Here is a 17,660-nt window from a genome sequence, read left to right on the forward strand (position 1 = left end):
TACGATGCGACCGAACAGGGTTCGGTCACACTCGTATACTTCACAATGCAGGCATGCATTCCGAGCGGAATGCATACCTGCATTGAGAAAAGCAGGGGTGCAGTTCATCCCTGGACCCTGTGGCCGGCACCCCAAGGTGCCTGCCAACGGGTGCAAGGATCCACAGAGGGGCACCATAGGTACCCCCAAGCTGCCATTCGGCAGCCTTGCAACCATGGATGCCATGCTGGTGGCCGCCAAAAACAGTTTCCGACTGCCTTTTCATACCGGAAAGACCGGCACGAAAAGGCAGTGAAAAAATGCCACTGTACTCCCTCGGCCGTAAAGAGGCGACCGGGGGAGTACTGGAAGATTTCCGGATGGCAGATGGGCTCTCCGAGCCCGTCGTAGGCTATATGGAAATCTGAGTCAGATTCCATTCTGACCGAGCCCATCGAAATGGCTCGGTCGGAATGGAAACCGGCCAGCACTAACCGATTTGGTTGGAAGGGCTTCGAACATGGTTCTGAGCCCTTCCGACCGGAATCGGAATCACCCCAAAGTGAAGATATTTGAAGATGTCTCCATAAACATTGATTAAAATGGAAGTAGCATCCTTGTATTCATGTTTGGGGATACAATTTAAGTATAGAATTTATCATAGCATGCTCAAAGTCTATTACTATTCTTTGAGGAAAGTAATTGTTTGTTTCCTGCTTTATTTTACCCAATATTTCAGTATATGTTGCATTCTGTTTATTTGGTAACAAGGCATAAATAACGGTGATGCACCTGTTATGATATTGGCCATGGAAACTGTAAAGTTGTAAGAATGGTTTGGGACATATTGTAAAGGTCCCATCCATCATCCATGTTTGGCATTGTTGAAGTTTAGTTATATTGTTTGCTGTAGCAAACATAATAATTATTTTTTCTTTGTTTTTATTGTCGCAGAAACTAAAAGGTTAGTCACTTTGTGTTATAGCTAGCTCTGGGGGAATTATTATATCTTCAAAACTTTTAGGAGTAGGTATTGTGGTTGTTGTTGCTTTTTAGTTCTTGCTATGGTTCTTTTAATTGAAGCAATGGATGATAATTGACCGGTTGCTTCTTTGGGTACTTTAGGCAAAATTTCTTTAAGTATAACACTTGTAGGTGTTTGTGAGCTAGTATTTAATTATTTTATCTTTTTAAGGGTTGCTCTAACTTCAATTTCAGAAACATTAGGCGGATGGTTATGTTCTCTAGAATATACAACAGTTGTTTCCCTGGTAGTAGCACAACCATAACATTTATTAGAATAATATTTGGAATATTTCTAATTCACTTTAAGGCCAGTGTGCTTCTTTTGGGTGTAGGCGTACCCCATGTAACACAATAAGAATTTCCCTTCCTGAGATGTTATAAATTGGGCGCCTTCAGTCATTGTGATGTGGAAAATTCTATAAACAATGTATATGAATAGATATGAAAAAGCATAACATACATGTTTATATGGTAAAAAAAGAGAATTTAATTTTCATATACTTACAAAGTGTGATTTAGTTGTCTTTCAATGGAGATGTTCTTTTTTCAATAAATGTTGTTTGGACGTTTGTTTCTGTGAAAGGAATAAAAAGCATATTTTATTTGATGTGTTTACAATTGTATATGGGGTGGTATTGGGGTTTAGGATAGATTTGGGGTTGTAGTAGCATTTTTGTGAGATTTTACAAAGGCTTTTTAAAGCATACTTACTTTGTTAGTTAGATGTTTTTGCGAGGTAAATTCTTTTTTCTCGTTCTTTAAAGTAATATGTGTAGTGGAAACATAAATAGATTAACTATATAAGTTAGTAATTTTAGTTAGCAATTTAAAACTCTGTTACATTTTAATTTAACTGTTTATTTAGAAATGGTAATTTGCTTACTTTTTGAAAAGTGTAGTAGGCCTGAATTTGATGCAGTCTTTGCTTGTGCTCAAATCCGGCAGAGTTTTGCCTTCCTTGTTTGTTTTGGTATAAGGTGTAAAATAAGAATAATTTTTCTTTTCTTATATAGTGTATTTTTAATTGTTTAATTTTATTGATTTATTTCGATCTTCTGTATTTCTATTGGTTAATTTTTATTGTGTTTCTTGGTTTGGTGATTGTTTTCCTTATATAGAAAACACTAATTAAGAGTCGTTTTTTTGGGGGGTGAGGAAGGAGATGTTGAACTAATCATATTTAAATTAAATATATATGAGATGTATTAAATAGTTTTTATATGTTGCAAGTATATATTTTAAATTGTTATTATAAGTGTGTTTATGTTATTATTTATTTATTTTGTAATGATTTTCAAAGTTATGTGTTTGATTTAATTTAGTTTGATATGTATTTTTATGCATTTAATGGGGTTTAAAGTTATTGTTTTAATGTATTATTGAGTTGTCGATCTATTCTAAAAAAACGATAATATTGATGTCTATATTTTTCTAGTTGATATTTTAGACATGTTCTATATTTATTTAGAAACGTCGATATTGTGAATAGCTTTATTTATATGTGCAATATTTGTGTTGTCGATATTTTTACATTACAATATTGTGGTATCGATATTTGTGTATTTTTTTATTAAGTATAGAGCATCGATATTTTTGTGAACGATATTTCCGTGTCAAAAAAATTGTAGATCGATAATGTGTCTTTCGATATTATGTCAGTGATTCATCGTCTATATTCTGAATCTGAACATCAGCAATAATCCATCGCCCCTTAGCATCTGCCTTAAAAGCCCCTAGGGTCGCCTTAGCCGATTTTTAAAAAATAAAAGCTACACCTTTCGTCCAACATTTCAATCCATTTCTGCTTAGATCGAATGACCTCCCATTCATCAGTAGTTAGGCGTGTTTCCTGTAAAATGATGATATATATAGTTCAATTGGCTCAGATATTGGAGAATTCTCCTTCGTCTACCTGCTACTCTAAAACCATTAACATTCCATGTTAAGATTTTAATTGGGGTCAGAGCAGGCATTTAAGTTTTATCGAATCCAGGGCCCCACTCACCAATTGAATGGCATGTTCATGGCCTGCCCCACTCTTACTTGCAACTTCCTTTAAAATAGGACTTTTTTTCTCTTTTTTCCCCAATATTCTCCCCACACAGTGAAGTACAGAACTAATTTGCTTCTCATGTGACCCCCCCCAACCAAGGGAACCCTCCCTAAAGATAATCTGGGTATGAAGAAAAGATTACCCGTTGATATCCTTTTTTGATTAGTAAAATGGCTTTAGTATCAGCTGAAAAAAAGTTACTGCAAAAAAAAAGCTGGTCTCCTTTTTGCAGTAACTTACTTTTCAGGTGACACTAAAGCCACTTTAGTAATCAATTCGCTCATTACAGAAAGGAGTGCCCCATCAATCATCAATGAGTCTGATGCCTTTCAATGTTCATGTCAGCTCTCTGACCGAGGTCATTGAGCAGCATGGTTTTTCCATCATGTCATATGCTGATCACACTCAGCTTGTCATCACCTTGTCTCACAGCAGTGAACAGGCAGAGTCCTCACTACATACATGTCTATCAAAGTTGCTTCATGGATGGACCATAATTGTCTAAATTTGAATACTGGAAGAACAGAGGTTTTATCATTAGGCAAGCACCTCAACATCTTGTCCAGCGCCTGGTGGCCAGATAAGTTTGGCCCTCTATCATCTCCAACACCCAAAGAGAAGAACCTGGGTATCTGGTTTGATGCGAACCTCTCTTTCAATACCCAAATCACTGTCCTTTCAGGAAAGTGCTTTGGGATGTTGCAATCCTTGAAAAAAGTTCTCCATCTTCTCTCAGAGTCTGCCTAGAAAACAGTAATCCAGGCTCTGGTTATATCCCGTATGGACTACTGCAATGTTCTATACGTAGGTGCCACCCACAAGCGATTTAATAGGCTTCAACTGTAGCAGAATGCGGCTGCTCGGACACTGCTTGGCCTTCCAAGACAAGCTCCTATATAAAAGAAGCTTTACTGGCTGCCGGTGAAACAGAGGACCACTTTCAAGGCTCTCTGTTTTTGCTATAAGGCATTGTTCAGTCAAGGCCTGGCCTATTTGCAGACTACGATTACCTCATACGCTCCAATCCGGAATACTAGGTCGTAGGCTACCAAATTGGCCATGGTTCCAAGATTTTAAAAGCTAGAATTGGTGGTTGTGCTTTTAGTTATCTCGCCTCTAAAATATGGAACTCACTACTGTTAGTACTCCGGCTTGCCCCCTCCAAGGGTATCTTTAGGAAGAAACTTAAAACCTGGTTGTTTAGATCAATTTAGAACCTTTTTTATGTGCAATTCTGGTAGCTGTAACTATCATGAAGCGCTGGGATAGCTCTTTAGAATTAGCCATGCGCTTTTCAAGTGGCTTTATTATTATTATTATTATCACACCGTACTGCCTTCAAAAACTAGATTTCTTAAACAGTGGTAAAAGGTGTTTGCATCAAGCACTGCCTTAAGTTACCACCAAGCTCGTTAACTGGCACCAATAAAAATATTTAGTGATCAGGGGACTGATGTACAAAGATTCCTAATAAGCAATTGTAACTTGCACGCAGTGATGATTTGCAATTTGCTATTTCTCATTAGGAATCTACTAAAAAGTATTTGGTACAAGTGGGTGTAATTTTAATGCCACTTCTACTTAATACTTTGATATTATTAGAACTAACTTTGTATTGATAGATTGGTTCACAATATAAAGATTTGTAGTGCGTTACCCCAGTAATATACATGAGGTGGGTTGAAAATTGAGACCCTCTACGATTGGATAGTGTCACAGACTTGGTGGCCTGCTGTGGTCAGCAGACCACAATGTCTATGATTAATTTTAAATAAAGCATTCTTTGTTTTTTTGTAATTAAACCTGTTTTCCTAAAAGAAAAACAGGATGGGTGTAAGAGAGGGAGTTGTTGGTTGATTGGCATGGGAGTCCAGATCAATCAGCAACCACCATCCTCCCTCTGCGTTTGCTCGGGCTGGTTATGGACGCTATTCTTCCTGTTTGTTGAAGCTAGATACGCTGATCGTATGTATTCTTCTCCCGCGAGAGGACCCTATCCGTAAGGCTCTGGTTTACCAGCGGACGGGTTTCCAGCGGCCGTCGCCTTGTCTTTTTATCGTGTTGATTTGGACACCAGATTTCTCGAACCTGTGACATTGCCTGCCTTTACCGCCCACCCTGATTGACTCGGGGAACCTAATTCACGGAAGCAACCCAGGACCTGCTTAACTCCGTATGTTTCTACCCGGATTTACCCTGATTCCAGTTTGCCTGATCTTTCAAGTTTCGGCTTGAGGCCCCGTCCGTTTTTTCTAAGTATTTGAGCCTCCGATGCTCCAGGCTGCCCAATTCTTTTTACTTCATAGTTCGTGGCTCAGTTTTCTTCTGGACTGCATCCCAGGCATTGCGGTTACTCCATTTATCTGTGGATAGAACGTCCTGACTTGGATATCCTCTTACTCTAGGATCCATGCTTGACTTTGGACCATTGACATTATTTTGAAGCAACACTGTTCTCCTTGTGCTGTTTGTGTTTTAAGAATTTTGTGCATATCCTTTTTTTCTTCTTTTTTCTTCCCCCGCCTGTTTTTTTGTATTATAGAGAATTGTATTTTCAGTGCCCTGAGGTAGGTGTTGGCTACTAGTTTAGGCTTGACACTGAAACGCGCGTAGGCACAGTTGTACATATGTATATATATTTATTGTAGAAATGCTGGATGTAAGTTGGTTTGACTGAGTGAGTAGACTGATGAATGTGAATTGTTGCGCGTATGTGGTTAGATTTCTGTTCATTAAAATTTGTTCTGACATCTCTGTTAGTGGGGACGAAATATTTTGAATTGATTTTTGTCAAAAAATTAACAACAAAAAACAAAAAATCATTTTGTGCATCCAATGTGTTTCTTGTTTCAGCACAACATATGAGTGAGATCTGCATTGTCTTTTGATTTGTCCAGTCATTATATTATTGATCTGTTTCAGCATATTGTACTATTAATAAATCTTGTTTTATTTTGACTTTTGTCTTTTTTTCTATGTACTTTCTTTACCACACTCTCCCCTAGTTTATGGAATATTGTTGTGTTTCATTATCATTTTTTGAGATGTTTTTACATCCTACTACTATCAGAAGGCAGGTGACACCCTTCCCTTACTCTTGTGAGGTTAAGCTTTGCTAGCAGCAACCACCATCCTAGCCAGGGTGAGTTGCAAGCTAACTATAAATCAACCTGAGCTCAGCCCTCTGGCCTCATGGCACAGAGCAGTCAGTCTTAAATTAGAAGCAATGTGTAAAGTATTCACACAGCACTTCAAACAGTAATAAAGTGGAAAAACAGAATGCAAAAAGGAACCCACACCAAGTTAGATAAATGGAACCTTCTGTAATAAATAAAACAAGACCAAAACAACAATAATCCAATCAGTAGAACAGGAGATGTGCAATTTCATAGATTTCAGTGAAAGCTAGCTCCATAAAGCACAAAGTGCCAACTGTGGATATCAGGTAAAGCCGGACTGGAACAAAGTTATAAGTTCAGGCTGATCCCAATAGAGCATGGGCCGGCTACAGGGACCCAGTTTGTTCCCCTAAACATACTACCTTAAATCCTCTAAGTATTATAGAGGACGGTTTGGACCTGGCAAAAAGGTTACTTTGCCACTTTACACATATTGAGTTGGATATTTTGGGGGTAGTTTCAAAAAGGCATTTAAGATTATGTAAAAGACTTATACACAACTACTGCTTTTCTTACTACAAAAAGCCCTTTCAGAATAGGTTCCATTATATCAATCAAGCTTTTGCCACATTTAGGGGCACATTAGGATGGCGGGCGGGCGGCAAGCGGAAATCGGGACCGGCCGCCTAAAGGTCGGGGGTCCGACATTGCCATTAGGATGCGCCCGTCACAGTGGCGGGCGCATTCTTCAATTTAACATTGTGGCGGGCGGTGCTCACTGCACCGCCCGCCACAATGTTAGGAAACAAAAGCACGCCTTTGCACAATCGAAGCGGCAGGTACCGCGCGGTGCCTGCCTCTTTGATTATGCAAAGGCAGGGAGGTACCACAGGTACCCCCCCTTGTGCCACCCCCCTTTGGCCTTCACTCTGGGGGCCCACAGGGGGCCCCTAGAGTGAACACTGCATGCCTTTCCGTGGCAGGAAAGGCATTGAAAAAAGCCCATGTTACTCGTTTTCCCCTCCGGCCGCAAGGCGACCGGGGCGGAAAACAGGCGGGCGGTATTTTGCACCGCCACCTTCCCCTCCGCCATCCTAATATGGCGGGGGGGATTTGGGCTTGCGATGTTGAGAGGTTTGCCTCCGCCAGGCCGGCGGTGGCCACCGCCAGCCTGGCGGAGGCAAACCGCCCGACATCGTAATGGACCCCTAAGAGTTTTACAACTTAACAATGTGCCTAACACATCATACCAGTTGCAGTAAATTCCCTATGCTGTTTTCAAAACACTATTGAACAACACACCTACTTAAACACCAATAAAGCAACAACTTTTATACCCTGTGGGAAGAAGTCAGTAATAGTACTAGACAGCCTTCACACAACAATAAAGTACACAATGGATGAAAGTTAATAATGGTATACGGAATATTAATAAGCCATATAATTAACACTTAAAGTACCATATTCAAATTAAGCATGACTGCAATTGTTCTTTTAAAAATAAAAAAGACAATCATTTTAACTAACGGTAGTTGCTAATATCCTAATAAGGGCTATACACAAATTCACAGATTGAAAAAATAAGATGGGTAACACCTTTTAAAAGAAAATGCCAAGAAAATGAAGAAACTGTTTTTAAAGAGGAAGGATAAATATTCTGAATCAAAACATACATATAATATAGATGATGCTGTGCATACACTTGCACCTGTTATGTATACAAAAAAAGTAAAAATTGAATTAATAACAACAAAACATCTCTATGCAAAAAAACAAAAATAATACAAATAAACATTAAATAATACTTAACCTCACTAAAAAAACACATCCTAACCAGAGACACTCAAACTTAAAGGTCGATTATGATGGCGTCCGTCCGCCACCCCCGAGGTGGAGGGACCGTCCGCAGGGGCAGCGGCGTTCCCTCCATTGCGATTAGGAGGTGACCGCCACCCTGGCGGTCACATCCCATATATTTAACATTGCGGCGGGTGCTGCTTAAAGCAGCACTAGCCGCAAAGTTAAAAGTGCATGCTGTGCATTTGCATGCACAAAGCGGCAGGCACTGCGCGGTGCCTGCCGCATTGTGCATGCAACTGCAGGGGGGTACCATAGGTACCCCCCATGTGCACCCCCCCATCCCCCAACACCCTGGGGGCCCGCAAGGGGCCCCCAGAAGCAAAGGTCCACATGCTTTTCCACGGCTGGAAAGCTGCCGCGGAAAAGCATGTTTCTGCACACATCCTAATGTGGTTGGCGGTGTCTTGCAGACACCGCCACCATATTGCGGTCCACACCCCGCGGATCAGCGGCGGACGGACCTGCTGTCTGCCGCTGATCCCACCGCCATCATAATCTGGCGGTGGGTGTTTTCTGTGCCGCGGCGGTGAATCCGCATCCTCCGGGCCGACGGTGGCTTCCACCGGCCCGGAGGATGCGGATTCACCGCCATCGTAATCGACCCCATGGTTAGGTGGCTGGCTAACTAGAAGCCTTCAAACCTCACAAAAATATTAGTTAAAAGCATTATACAAATAAGCATTCAATGCAAAGAACAAAATAAAAGAATAACATAATTCAATACATTGAAATCCAGACAGGGCCAGATAAAAAATAATTAAACAAAAAATAACTTAAATGCCCTGATATGTGTAAAATGCAGAACCTATAAGGTTCAGATTGGAAAAATCATGCCTGAAGATGGTTGAAGAAATAAAAAGGAAGGGACAAGCATGTGAAGAGGTAAACACTAATCAAGAACAACTGCACTACATTGGACAATCTCTAAAGTGTTTTAGTACTCGAATAATTATGCCTAATTAAAAAAACTAATTGGAACTTTAGAAAACTTTGTTCCATGCCTAATATTCCTATCACTAGATTTAAAGGACAATTTAAGGAGATGCATCAAGCTAAAAACCGGTTGTAAAGGGGCAGATTCTCAGAATCTGCCCATTTGCGACCGGTATTTTTGCATTTGGGATGCATAAACCCAAATGCAAAAATCGCAAATAGAGAATTCTCTAAATTGCGATTGTTTGCATTTAAGGAATCTCAAATTGAGATTCCTTAAATGCAATGCATGAACGTTTAAAAAATAGCGAATTCGCTAATAGGGCACGCAAATTACCACGAAGTACAACTTCATGGTAATTTGCAAAAACATTGAAAAATGCACTTTTGTGCATTTTTCAAAGTTTCATGTTGCGCACACACATGCCCTAAGGGCATGTGTGCGCGCAACATATCTGCACAGATCAAATTCAGGGGTGCAACAGGGTGTCCTTTGGACACCCCTGCACACTTGAACTCGCAATCTCAATTTGCAAATCGCTAATTGCGAATCGCAAATTGAGATTGTCTTCCCATTCATTCCTATGGGCCTCTAGGCCCATAGGAATGAATGGGGAGGTATTCATTAATTGCGAATCGCAATTTGCGAGTCGCAATTAAGGAATTCTAAGGAATCGCTATTCTTGTAGTGATTGCTTGATGCATTCCATTTTGCTATTCCTTATTAGCGATTCCTTATTTTTCACTAATAAGGAATCGCAAAATGGATGCTTGATGCATCTGGCCCAATCTCTTTCTCTTTTAGGCAAGAATGTATGTAAAAGTGTGCTTTATCACGATTTATGTAAAGGCACTGAAGAGTATCCAACTAAACATGGAAGCAATATCAAAAACGGCCTTTGGAGGAAAACAACTAAATACAAGCAAACTTCAGACAACTGGTAAACTACCATTGCAGCTAATTAAGACAATGTTATTAATAAACACGATGAAAAACAAGCCCATGGCATATTTCAGTCGCAGACTTAATAGTATCAATTAGCTGTATATATTTTAGTAGAAGGAATACAGTTTAAAAGAAAATAGAAAATTGTAAATATTGTTCACTCAAAATTCAAAAACAATAACTTATCAACATGAAGAACTCCAAACAGAATGGATGTTTCTGAAGTTTCTCACCAGCTTCAGTAACTAAATTTCAAACTACTGTGGTTACACACAAAAACAAAGTAACCCTCTAAGAAGCTGATAAAAGGTCTTAGTTGAAAAATTATATATCTACCTCCTGATGTGAAATAAAATATACACACAATCTTTGGAAATAAAGACTAAAGTGGAAAAGAAATTTTTTATACTCATCAATAGAATTTTAACTTAAAATAAAAAATATACTAAGACTTTGAAATGTGAACAAATTGCAAAAACATTATACTTTTTCTTTTCACTACAAATGTTTATGGTTGACAGACACAGGAGCCCTGGAGGGTTACTAATAGCACAGTAGACATGGTAATAATAATGGTGTCAACATTTACAATAATCAAATACAGCAATTTGAAATATACAGATATCTGAGTTAAAACTAAAACAGAAATTGAAACTCTAAACTAAAGTGCCATAGTGTCAATATGTAAACTGCCATAAGGAAACTCCAGCCACCCTAGTTGAATACAAGCATAGTTATAGTCTAGTTTGTCACTCGTCATCTGATCATCATGGCAGGTCTGTTAACACAAAAGGCCACTGGTACAAATTCTGGTAGCCAGGGGGTTGGAGAGGAGAAAAACCGGAGTATGTCCTCCCTATGAATTATATTTCACCAAAAATACTCCAATAGAATTACACCAGGACAGAATGTCTGGTGGTGTGTAATCTGCAACGTTGAGGAATACTACACCATGAGTGGTAGTAAGGATTATACGATTAACCACTCAAGGCAGAAGGGCCATGCTAATCATGTCCGTGTGTCTTGGAGGAAAAAACACTATTTCTTTTTAATTACCCTCACACACCCTAGGGGTGTCATGCTTCATCATCGGGTCAGCCTGACCCCTAAAAGTCGGGGTGGGCTCAACCACAGTGTTGGGTAGCTCTTAGAATAGATGAAGGAAGGGGGGCTTAAAGATTAAAAGACCAGTCAGACTCCTGGTTTCCCTTTATTCTTGGTCTGACTGGATCAATAAAATTCTAAAAAACGGGTCTTTATTGGATTTTTATGGTCCTAAGACCATGGACTCTAAGTAAAGACCCCAATAGTCAGCCCCCCAACGCCATATCTTTGGGTATTTCCAGCCCCATGGAGAAATCGAGGACCCGTTTCGAAGCCCCCACAGATGGCGGGGAGGCTGCCCTCCATGTCCTGTCAATGTCTCACTTCGCTAACGTAAGACCTAGGAATAACAAATGGCATTTATATATATTGCACCCGATCCCCTCTGTGATATAAAGCATAGCCAAATGTAGCGACTGTAGTATGTCTCAACACAAAACCTCAGAGAGACAGGTTATCACCCTACGGCAAAACCTCGACATCACTGTGCACTGAGGCGCTGTATGCAAGAGAGAGCCCTCTGCGGCTTTACAGATCAGGCAAAGGGGGGAGTCGATCAGACTTGCCCGCCAGAGCCTGTGACTAGATGGAGATATTTGAATAGTATAAGGCCAAGGTGCACTGCTATGGCTGCACCACACGGGGACACAAGCGCCTCAACTCAGTCATCATCATCTATTAGACCAAGAGCTTCTTGCTAAGCATCTCTATTTTTCTTGAGTATGGTGGGGCCATTGATCACTAATGTGAGATATATTGATGTCATTTTGTGTTCACCCATTTCTCCCATAAAGACCTTGGCCTCAATGGGGTTGAAGATAGGAATTATATCTTGGCTTGTTATTTAAGGGTAGAATGCATGGCGAAGTTGAAGGTTTCTGTAAAATTGCGAACAGGGCATGTCAAATTTGGTTTGTAGCTCCTGGAAGGATTTCAGGGTCTGGCCATGAAGAACCACCCCAATCGTTGAGATACCAATGTTATCCCAGCCTGCAAATCCCAGAAGCCCAGACAGTTATGGTAATGGGCCATTGTGCCAAAGAGGAGTTTTCTTAGTGAGTTTGCCCCACCATCCCATCCTATGCAGCCCCTGTCGTCATGTCACGAAGACCGTCCTGGTAGCGGGCGACAGCGTTTTAAGAGTCGGACCTGAGTATAGGATTGTATGTAATAGTTAATGGTTTAGTATCTATTAACCAGAGCTCAACCGCATAAGCAGGGTCACGTCTGTCACCATACCACCAGTTGATTAAAACAACAAGGTGTGAAGCAGCATGGTAAGCTTGGACATCTGAGGTCGCAATACCTCTGCAATATGTAGATTGGAAACATGTTCTTAATGCTAGGTGCACAGAACGCCCATCCCAGAGGAAGTGACCAAGAACAGCATTTAGTTGTCTAAACCAGGTTTGTAGTATTGGGTAGGGGTAGTTTTGAAGTTAGTAGAGGAGAGAGGTAAGCAAACCATCCTAATGATGGCAGATCTGCCGAAAAAGGGATAATGGCAAATGTGACCAGGAGTGCACTTGCTCCTTGTCCTGTGTCTACAAAAGGGGCTAGATTATTGTTCCATGAGATAGACTGAGAGGCCGACAGGAACACCCTGAGATATTTAAACCCATCTGGGACCACCGTCACCTCACGCGTCCATACTTCCGGTTGGTCTCCCCCCGTAAAGGCCACAAAAGGATTTATGAGCGTTCATATAAAGACCGGACGTCTCGCCAAAGATTTGCATTATACTGAGCAGCCGGGGACCCGATCTATTAGGTTGTGTTAAGAAAAATAATACAGCACACACAAGGAATTGATGGACGGAGCATTGAAACTTTTCAGACACTCAACCCCAGTCACAGATCTGGGTTGACTCCATTATCGCTTTTTAGCTCACTTCACCACCCCAGTTCAGACACAGCTATATGCAAATCAGTCTTGACCCTGTGTGTCATGGGAACAGTCCAGCCAGAACTGTTTGCCCTAAGTTGGCAGGGTATGCCCAGACGTGGGTCCCTTGCTCACTTTGCCACTGGATCCAAGCTAGCCTGGCTGATGAGGGCTGTTAGCCCGAAACCAGTCCCAGGATGCTTGTTACCGGTCCAGGGAAGACTTGTCTTGGCAGTTCGGGCTGGACTGTTCCCATGAGGCACAGGGTCAAGACTGATTTGCATATAGCTTGTCTGAACTGGGGTGGCGAAGTGAGATAAAGAACGATGATGGATTCAACCCAGATATGTGACTGGGGTGAGTGTCTGAAAAGTTTCAGCATTCCCTTCATCATCTCCGTGTGTTTGCTTTGTTCACCCTAAGTTGGTAGGGTATGCCCAGACTTGGGTCCCTTGCTCACTTTGCCACTGGATTCCAGCTAGCCTGGCTGGTGTGGGCTGTTAGCCCGAAACCGGTCCCAGGATGCTTGTTTCCGGTCCAGGGAAGACATGGCTTGGCAGTTCGTGCTGGACTATTCCCATGAGGCACTGGGTCAAAACTGATTTGCATATAGCTGTGTCTGAACTGGGGTGGCGAAGTGAGCTACAGAACGATGATGGATTCAACCCCGATCTGTGACTGGGGGTTAGTGTCTGAAAAGTTACAGCTCTCTGTCCTTCATCTCCTTGTGTTTGCTAATAAAAATAATACATCATCTGCATACAACGCCATGCGGTCAGAGACTTCCCGCGACCACTCAAAGCCATAAACTTGGGCATCCATTGTTACCCAGGCTGCAAGCGGCTCCATGGCAAGTGCAAAGAGATAGGGGGACAGAAGACATCCCTGTCGGGTACCCCTTCCAATAGGGAATGATTGTGAGGTTGATTCCACATCACGAACCGAAGCAGTAATATCCGTGTATAGAAGGCGGATATATTTGATGAGTCTGGCCAATATTTAGGTGGTTCAGAAGTGCAACGAGGTAAGTCCAGCTAAGGGAATCCAAGGCCTTATTTATCGAATATTGTGTCAGGTGGCATGACCAGGCATGAAATTGGCTTGGTCCGGATGAATTAACTCTGCAATGTGCGGGACAGTGCGATTAGCGATGACTTTTGCTAGGAGTTTCGCCTTAACATTAAGCAGAGATGTTCGGTCGATATGAGGAATGTAGTACTCGGGCCGACCATGTTTTAAAAAGATGACTATTTCTGCACAGCGCCAATCGGGTGGGAGGTGTACCACATCTACAGCAGCTGTGAGTATCGCTAAGCACAAAGCCATCAGTTGAGATTGATACTTTTTATAAAACTCACAGGGGAATCCGTTCGGACCCGGCGCTTTGCCCAAATACATATCGGTCAGAGCGCTTAGAATCTTCTCTGTTGCTAACGGGACATCTAAATCCTCCCGCACCAATTCCAACTGAGACCTTGGAGGCAAATTGGCCAAAAAACTGTGAATAGTGTCCTCCGGGAGGGTCTCCCGTGGGGCATATAAATCTGGAAAGTATTCAGCAAAGCTAGCCGCAATTTGTGCAGGGTCAGTGAGTGCCTCTATAGGCCGAAGTGTCTGCTGACAAAGGCGGTGTAGGAGAGTGCTTGACTTATCATCCCACTGATATATCCGGCTATGGGTAGCGAGCCAATACGTTTTAGCCTCATCCAGCAGCTCACTGGCGTGTGTCTGTTGTGTCATGTACAGCTGTCAGCGAATCGCACCACTATTCTCGCCTCTGCTCCTACGTTCCATGTCTATAAGATGAGCCTTGGTCTGTATCAATTTTTCGCGGTGCTGTTTACGTTGTGTAGTGTAAAATGCAATATCCATCCCCATGAATGTCGGTTTCATAGCCTCCCATAAGGTTTCAGGAGAAGCAACCATACCAGTGTGGTAAGAGAAGTATTCTGAAATGGTTGTCGAAGCGTTTTCCTGCACTTCGCCATCTGTCTCTCAATGGATACATTACATTGTTCCAATCACCCCCAGCTATTGTCAGGCCCTGTGGCATCTCCACCCAGAGGGACATCAGGCGTTCCAATAAGGTCCACAATAAGGGTATGGGGGTGATATATACTACTAAGAGTGAGGCGCTCACCAAATAATGTATTTGACACTACAGTGTACCTGCCCTTGGGGTCTGACCAGATCTTGTCGTGAACATATGGAACCCTGCGATGGATAAGGATCGCCACACCCCGGGAGCCCCTAGTAAATCCACAGTGGAAGGTCTGGACAAATCCAAATTGCTCCAGGCACGGCACCTTTTACCTACTAGCCGGGCTTCCTGCAGGAACAGGACATCTGCCTTGTATTGCTTGGCTTGACGGAATATGGCTCCGCTTTTAATCTTGTCCAGGAGGCCACGGACATTCCAGCTAATAACATTTAATCCCAACTTTTTGACCTCCGTCATGGTGGACATCTTGTGTACAGGTGGAATGATAAAGATGCGAGCTAGCGCATGGGTGGTGGAGTGTGACCAGAAACTATATATGAGATGAATGACAGTAGCACTGGCAATCAACAATAACTTCCCAATAACCCGCCACTCTCCCTCCTCCCACAATACATCAACAGTTTTGAAGCATTTATCACCGCACAGTGAGTATCCCGCCCCCAATTGGGATAGGATAGACTCCCTGCCAAAGGATCCCCAACAAACATCCCTTGTACATTAAAGCATTATGAAAACCACTGAAATGTATATAAACAGGTAGCCCATAATATCTAAGCCATCATGTTTAGTAAATGACATATATGACACTGCCAACATGAGTGAGGATGCTGTAGACGTCTGTTTACCCTCCATGGCGCGCCTGCGAGAGTTACTGCGAGTCTTGGATTGTCTCTTGGAGCTTGATCGATGTTGTTTGCCACTGATCCTGGGAAGGTCCCAGCCGGGACCCCCCAATGAGGTGTCGGAATCAGTCCTAGGAGGAGTGTGAATTTTCAGCTTCACTGCTTCATCTGTCCAGTTGAACACATCGTCTGGTGTCTCAAATAAGTGTATCGATGATTGATAAGACACACGCAGGCGGGCCAGAAAGAGAAAGGAGTATTGGAACTTTAGGCAGCGCAGACAGGCTTTGGCCTTGGTAAAGGAATGTCGGCGCTGTTGGACCATTTTAGTGTAGTTGGGAAAGATCAAAATGGGCTGTGAGGCATAAGTAAAAGTTCACTTCAGCCTGGCCAGCTGTACAATGACATCTCTATCTTTATAATTAAGGAATCAGGCGATAATTGGCTGAGAACGGCCCCAGGCGGCGGTCTCTGCAGTAGAGCACGATGTGCACTCTCAATTATAAAGCATGAGGACAGGGAGTCAGCTGGGAGCCACTCTGTAAGGCATTTGGTGAGGAAGTCCTCCAAATTATTATTCTCACAGCCGTCGGGAAACCCCACAAAGCGAATGTTGTTCCTATGGGCACGGCCCTCCGCATCCTCCACTCTCACCCCCAGACCTCTCCTAAGTATCTCCAAGCTGGACACCTTCTTTTGAAGAATGCTCACCGCATCCTCCATTGTTGAAATCCGTGATTCCAATTCGGTAATCCTCTGTTCCTGCCGGAGCAGTATGACGTCCGAGCCAATTGCGCTAATTCTAGCCTCCAGCATGTCCCTGAACTGGGTGATAGCCGCTTACAATGCTGCATTGTCAGGTATAGATTAGGACACTGCGCCTGTGTATTTATCTAACGTGGATTGTTTTGAGGCGGCCCCCGGTGGTTTATCTTTTGCCATTTTGTCTGGACGTTGATGTAGTCGCTGCTAGGTGTATATCCAGGTGAACCCAGTGCCTGAAGGCGATGGCAGCACCAGTGGCTCCCTCCGGGTCCCACCGATGTGCACCCTGGGATTGCAGTCGGGGGAGGGCACCCCCCCAGGACCGAGCCTGGCCGCCTCCGCAGGCGGGCACACCCAACCCCCCATAACAGGTGTCTCTGTCCACTTTGGCATCCCAGTCACAGAAAGGGTTCACTGGCTCTTAATATAGTAAATGCTGCTGATTCTCAGCATCAACACCGAGGCGGCCCACAGCATGCCTGGACTCTTCTGGCGGACCCTCACTTCTGTGCCACACCATCATCTATGGGCGGCAATCTGCTGTTCGACCCCAGCACAGAGATCAATAGAGGCTGTACAGGCTAATCAGCATCCACCACATGGCCGTTGTTGCTGCCCGGCACGAACCACGTCTCCCAGTGAGGGATTCAGCTATTGTAACCAAGACTGCAGCACTGCAGAGGTCGGCCGGGGTGATCTACATGATAAATGAGGGTTGACTCAATGAGTGTCCCAAGGTTGTTAAGACACACCTGACCGCCCTTATGGAGGCGAAAGGGGAAAGTAGTGGGCCAGGCGCACTCACCTCTAGTTCACGTAGATGCAGTCCCGGACCAGGCACCTACGGTCACACCAGCGCAGCTCCTCCCTGTAGAGGCCACCACTGCTGACCGACCGGCTGGTCAGGCTCTACAGGCAGCACAAGTTCCAGGGACAGGGGGCACTGCAGTCCAATATAACCACGGAACTCCCGACATCCACCGCCCACCGGGAGCTTGCGGCTCCAGCCATTATGCCACTGGATGGTCACGAGTCCCCCTAGGTAGAAATGTTGGCAGCAGTACGGCTCCAGCCAGGAGACCACACCTGGGGTCATGCGCCACCAGCTAGGCCCTGAATCCACCAGACTACACACACGCCGTGGCCT

General features: G+C 43.2%; 1 protein-coding gene across 2 annotated transcripts in view; it reads right to left on the reverse strand.

The window, feature by feature from the left end:
* GJE1 (gap junction protein epsilon 1) overlaps positions 1-17,660 on the reverse strand; it is a 180,717-nt gene that overhangs the window by 86,892 nt on the left and 76,165 nt on the right. The window contains exon 1 of one of the 2 annotated variants that reach the window (XM_086925349.1): positions 1,511-1,526. The exons of the other annotated variant lie outside the window; for it this stretch is intronic. The gene's annotated coding sequence lies outside the window, so the exon portion shown is untranslated. Of the gene's footprint in view, positions 1-1,510; positions 1,527-17,660 lie in introns of those variants that run through there. 2 annotated transcript variants of the gene reach the window in all.

This window comes from Lissotriton vulgaris, chromosome 6 (genome assembly GCF_964263255.1).
Source record: "Lissotriton vulgaris chromosome 6, aLisVul1.2, whole genome shotgun sequence".
Taxonomy (NCBI): Eukaryota; Metazoa; Chordata; class Amphibia; order Caudata; family Salamandridae; genus Lissotriton; species Lissotriton vulgaris.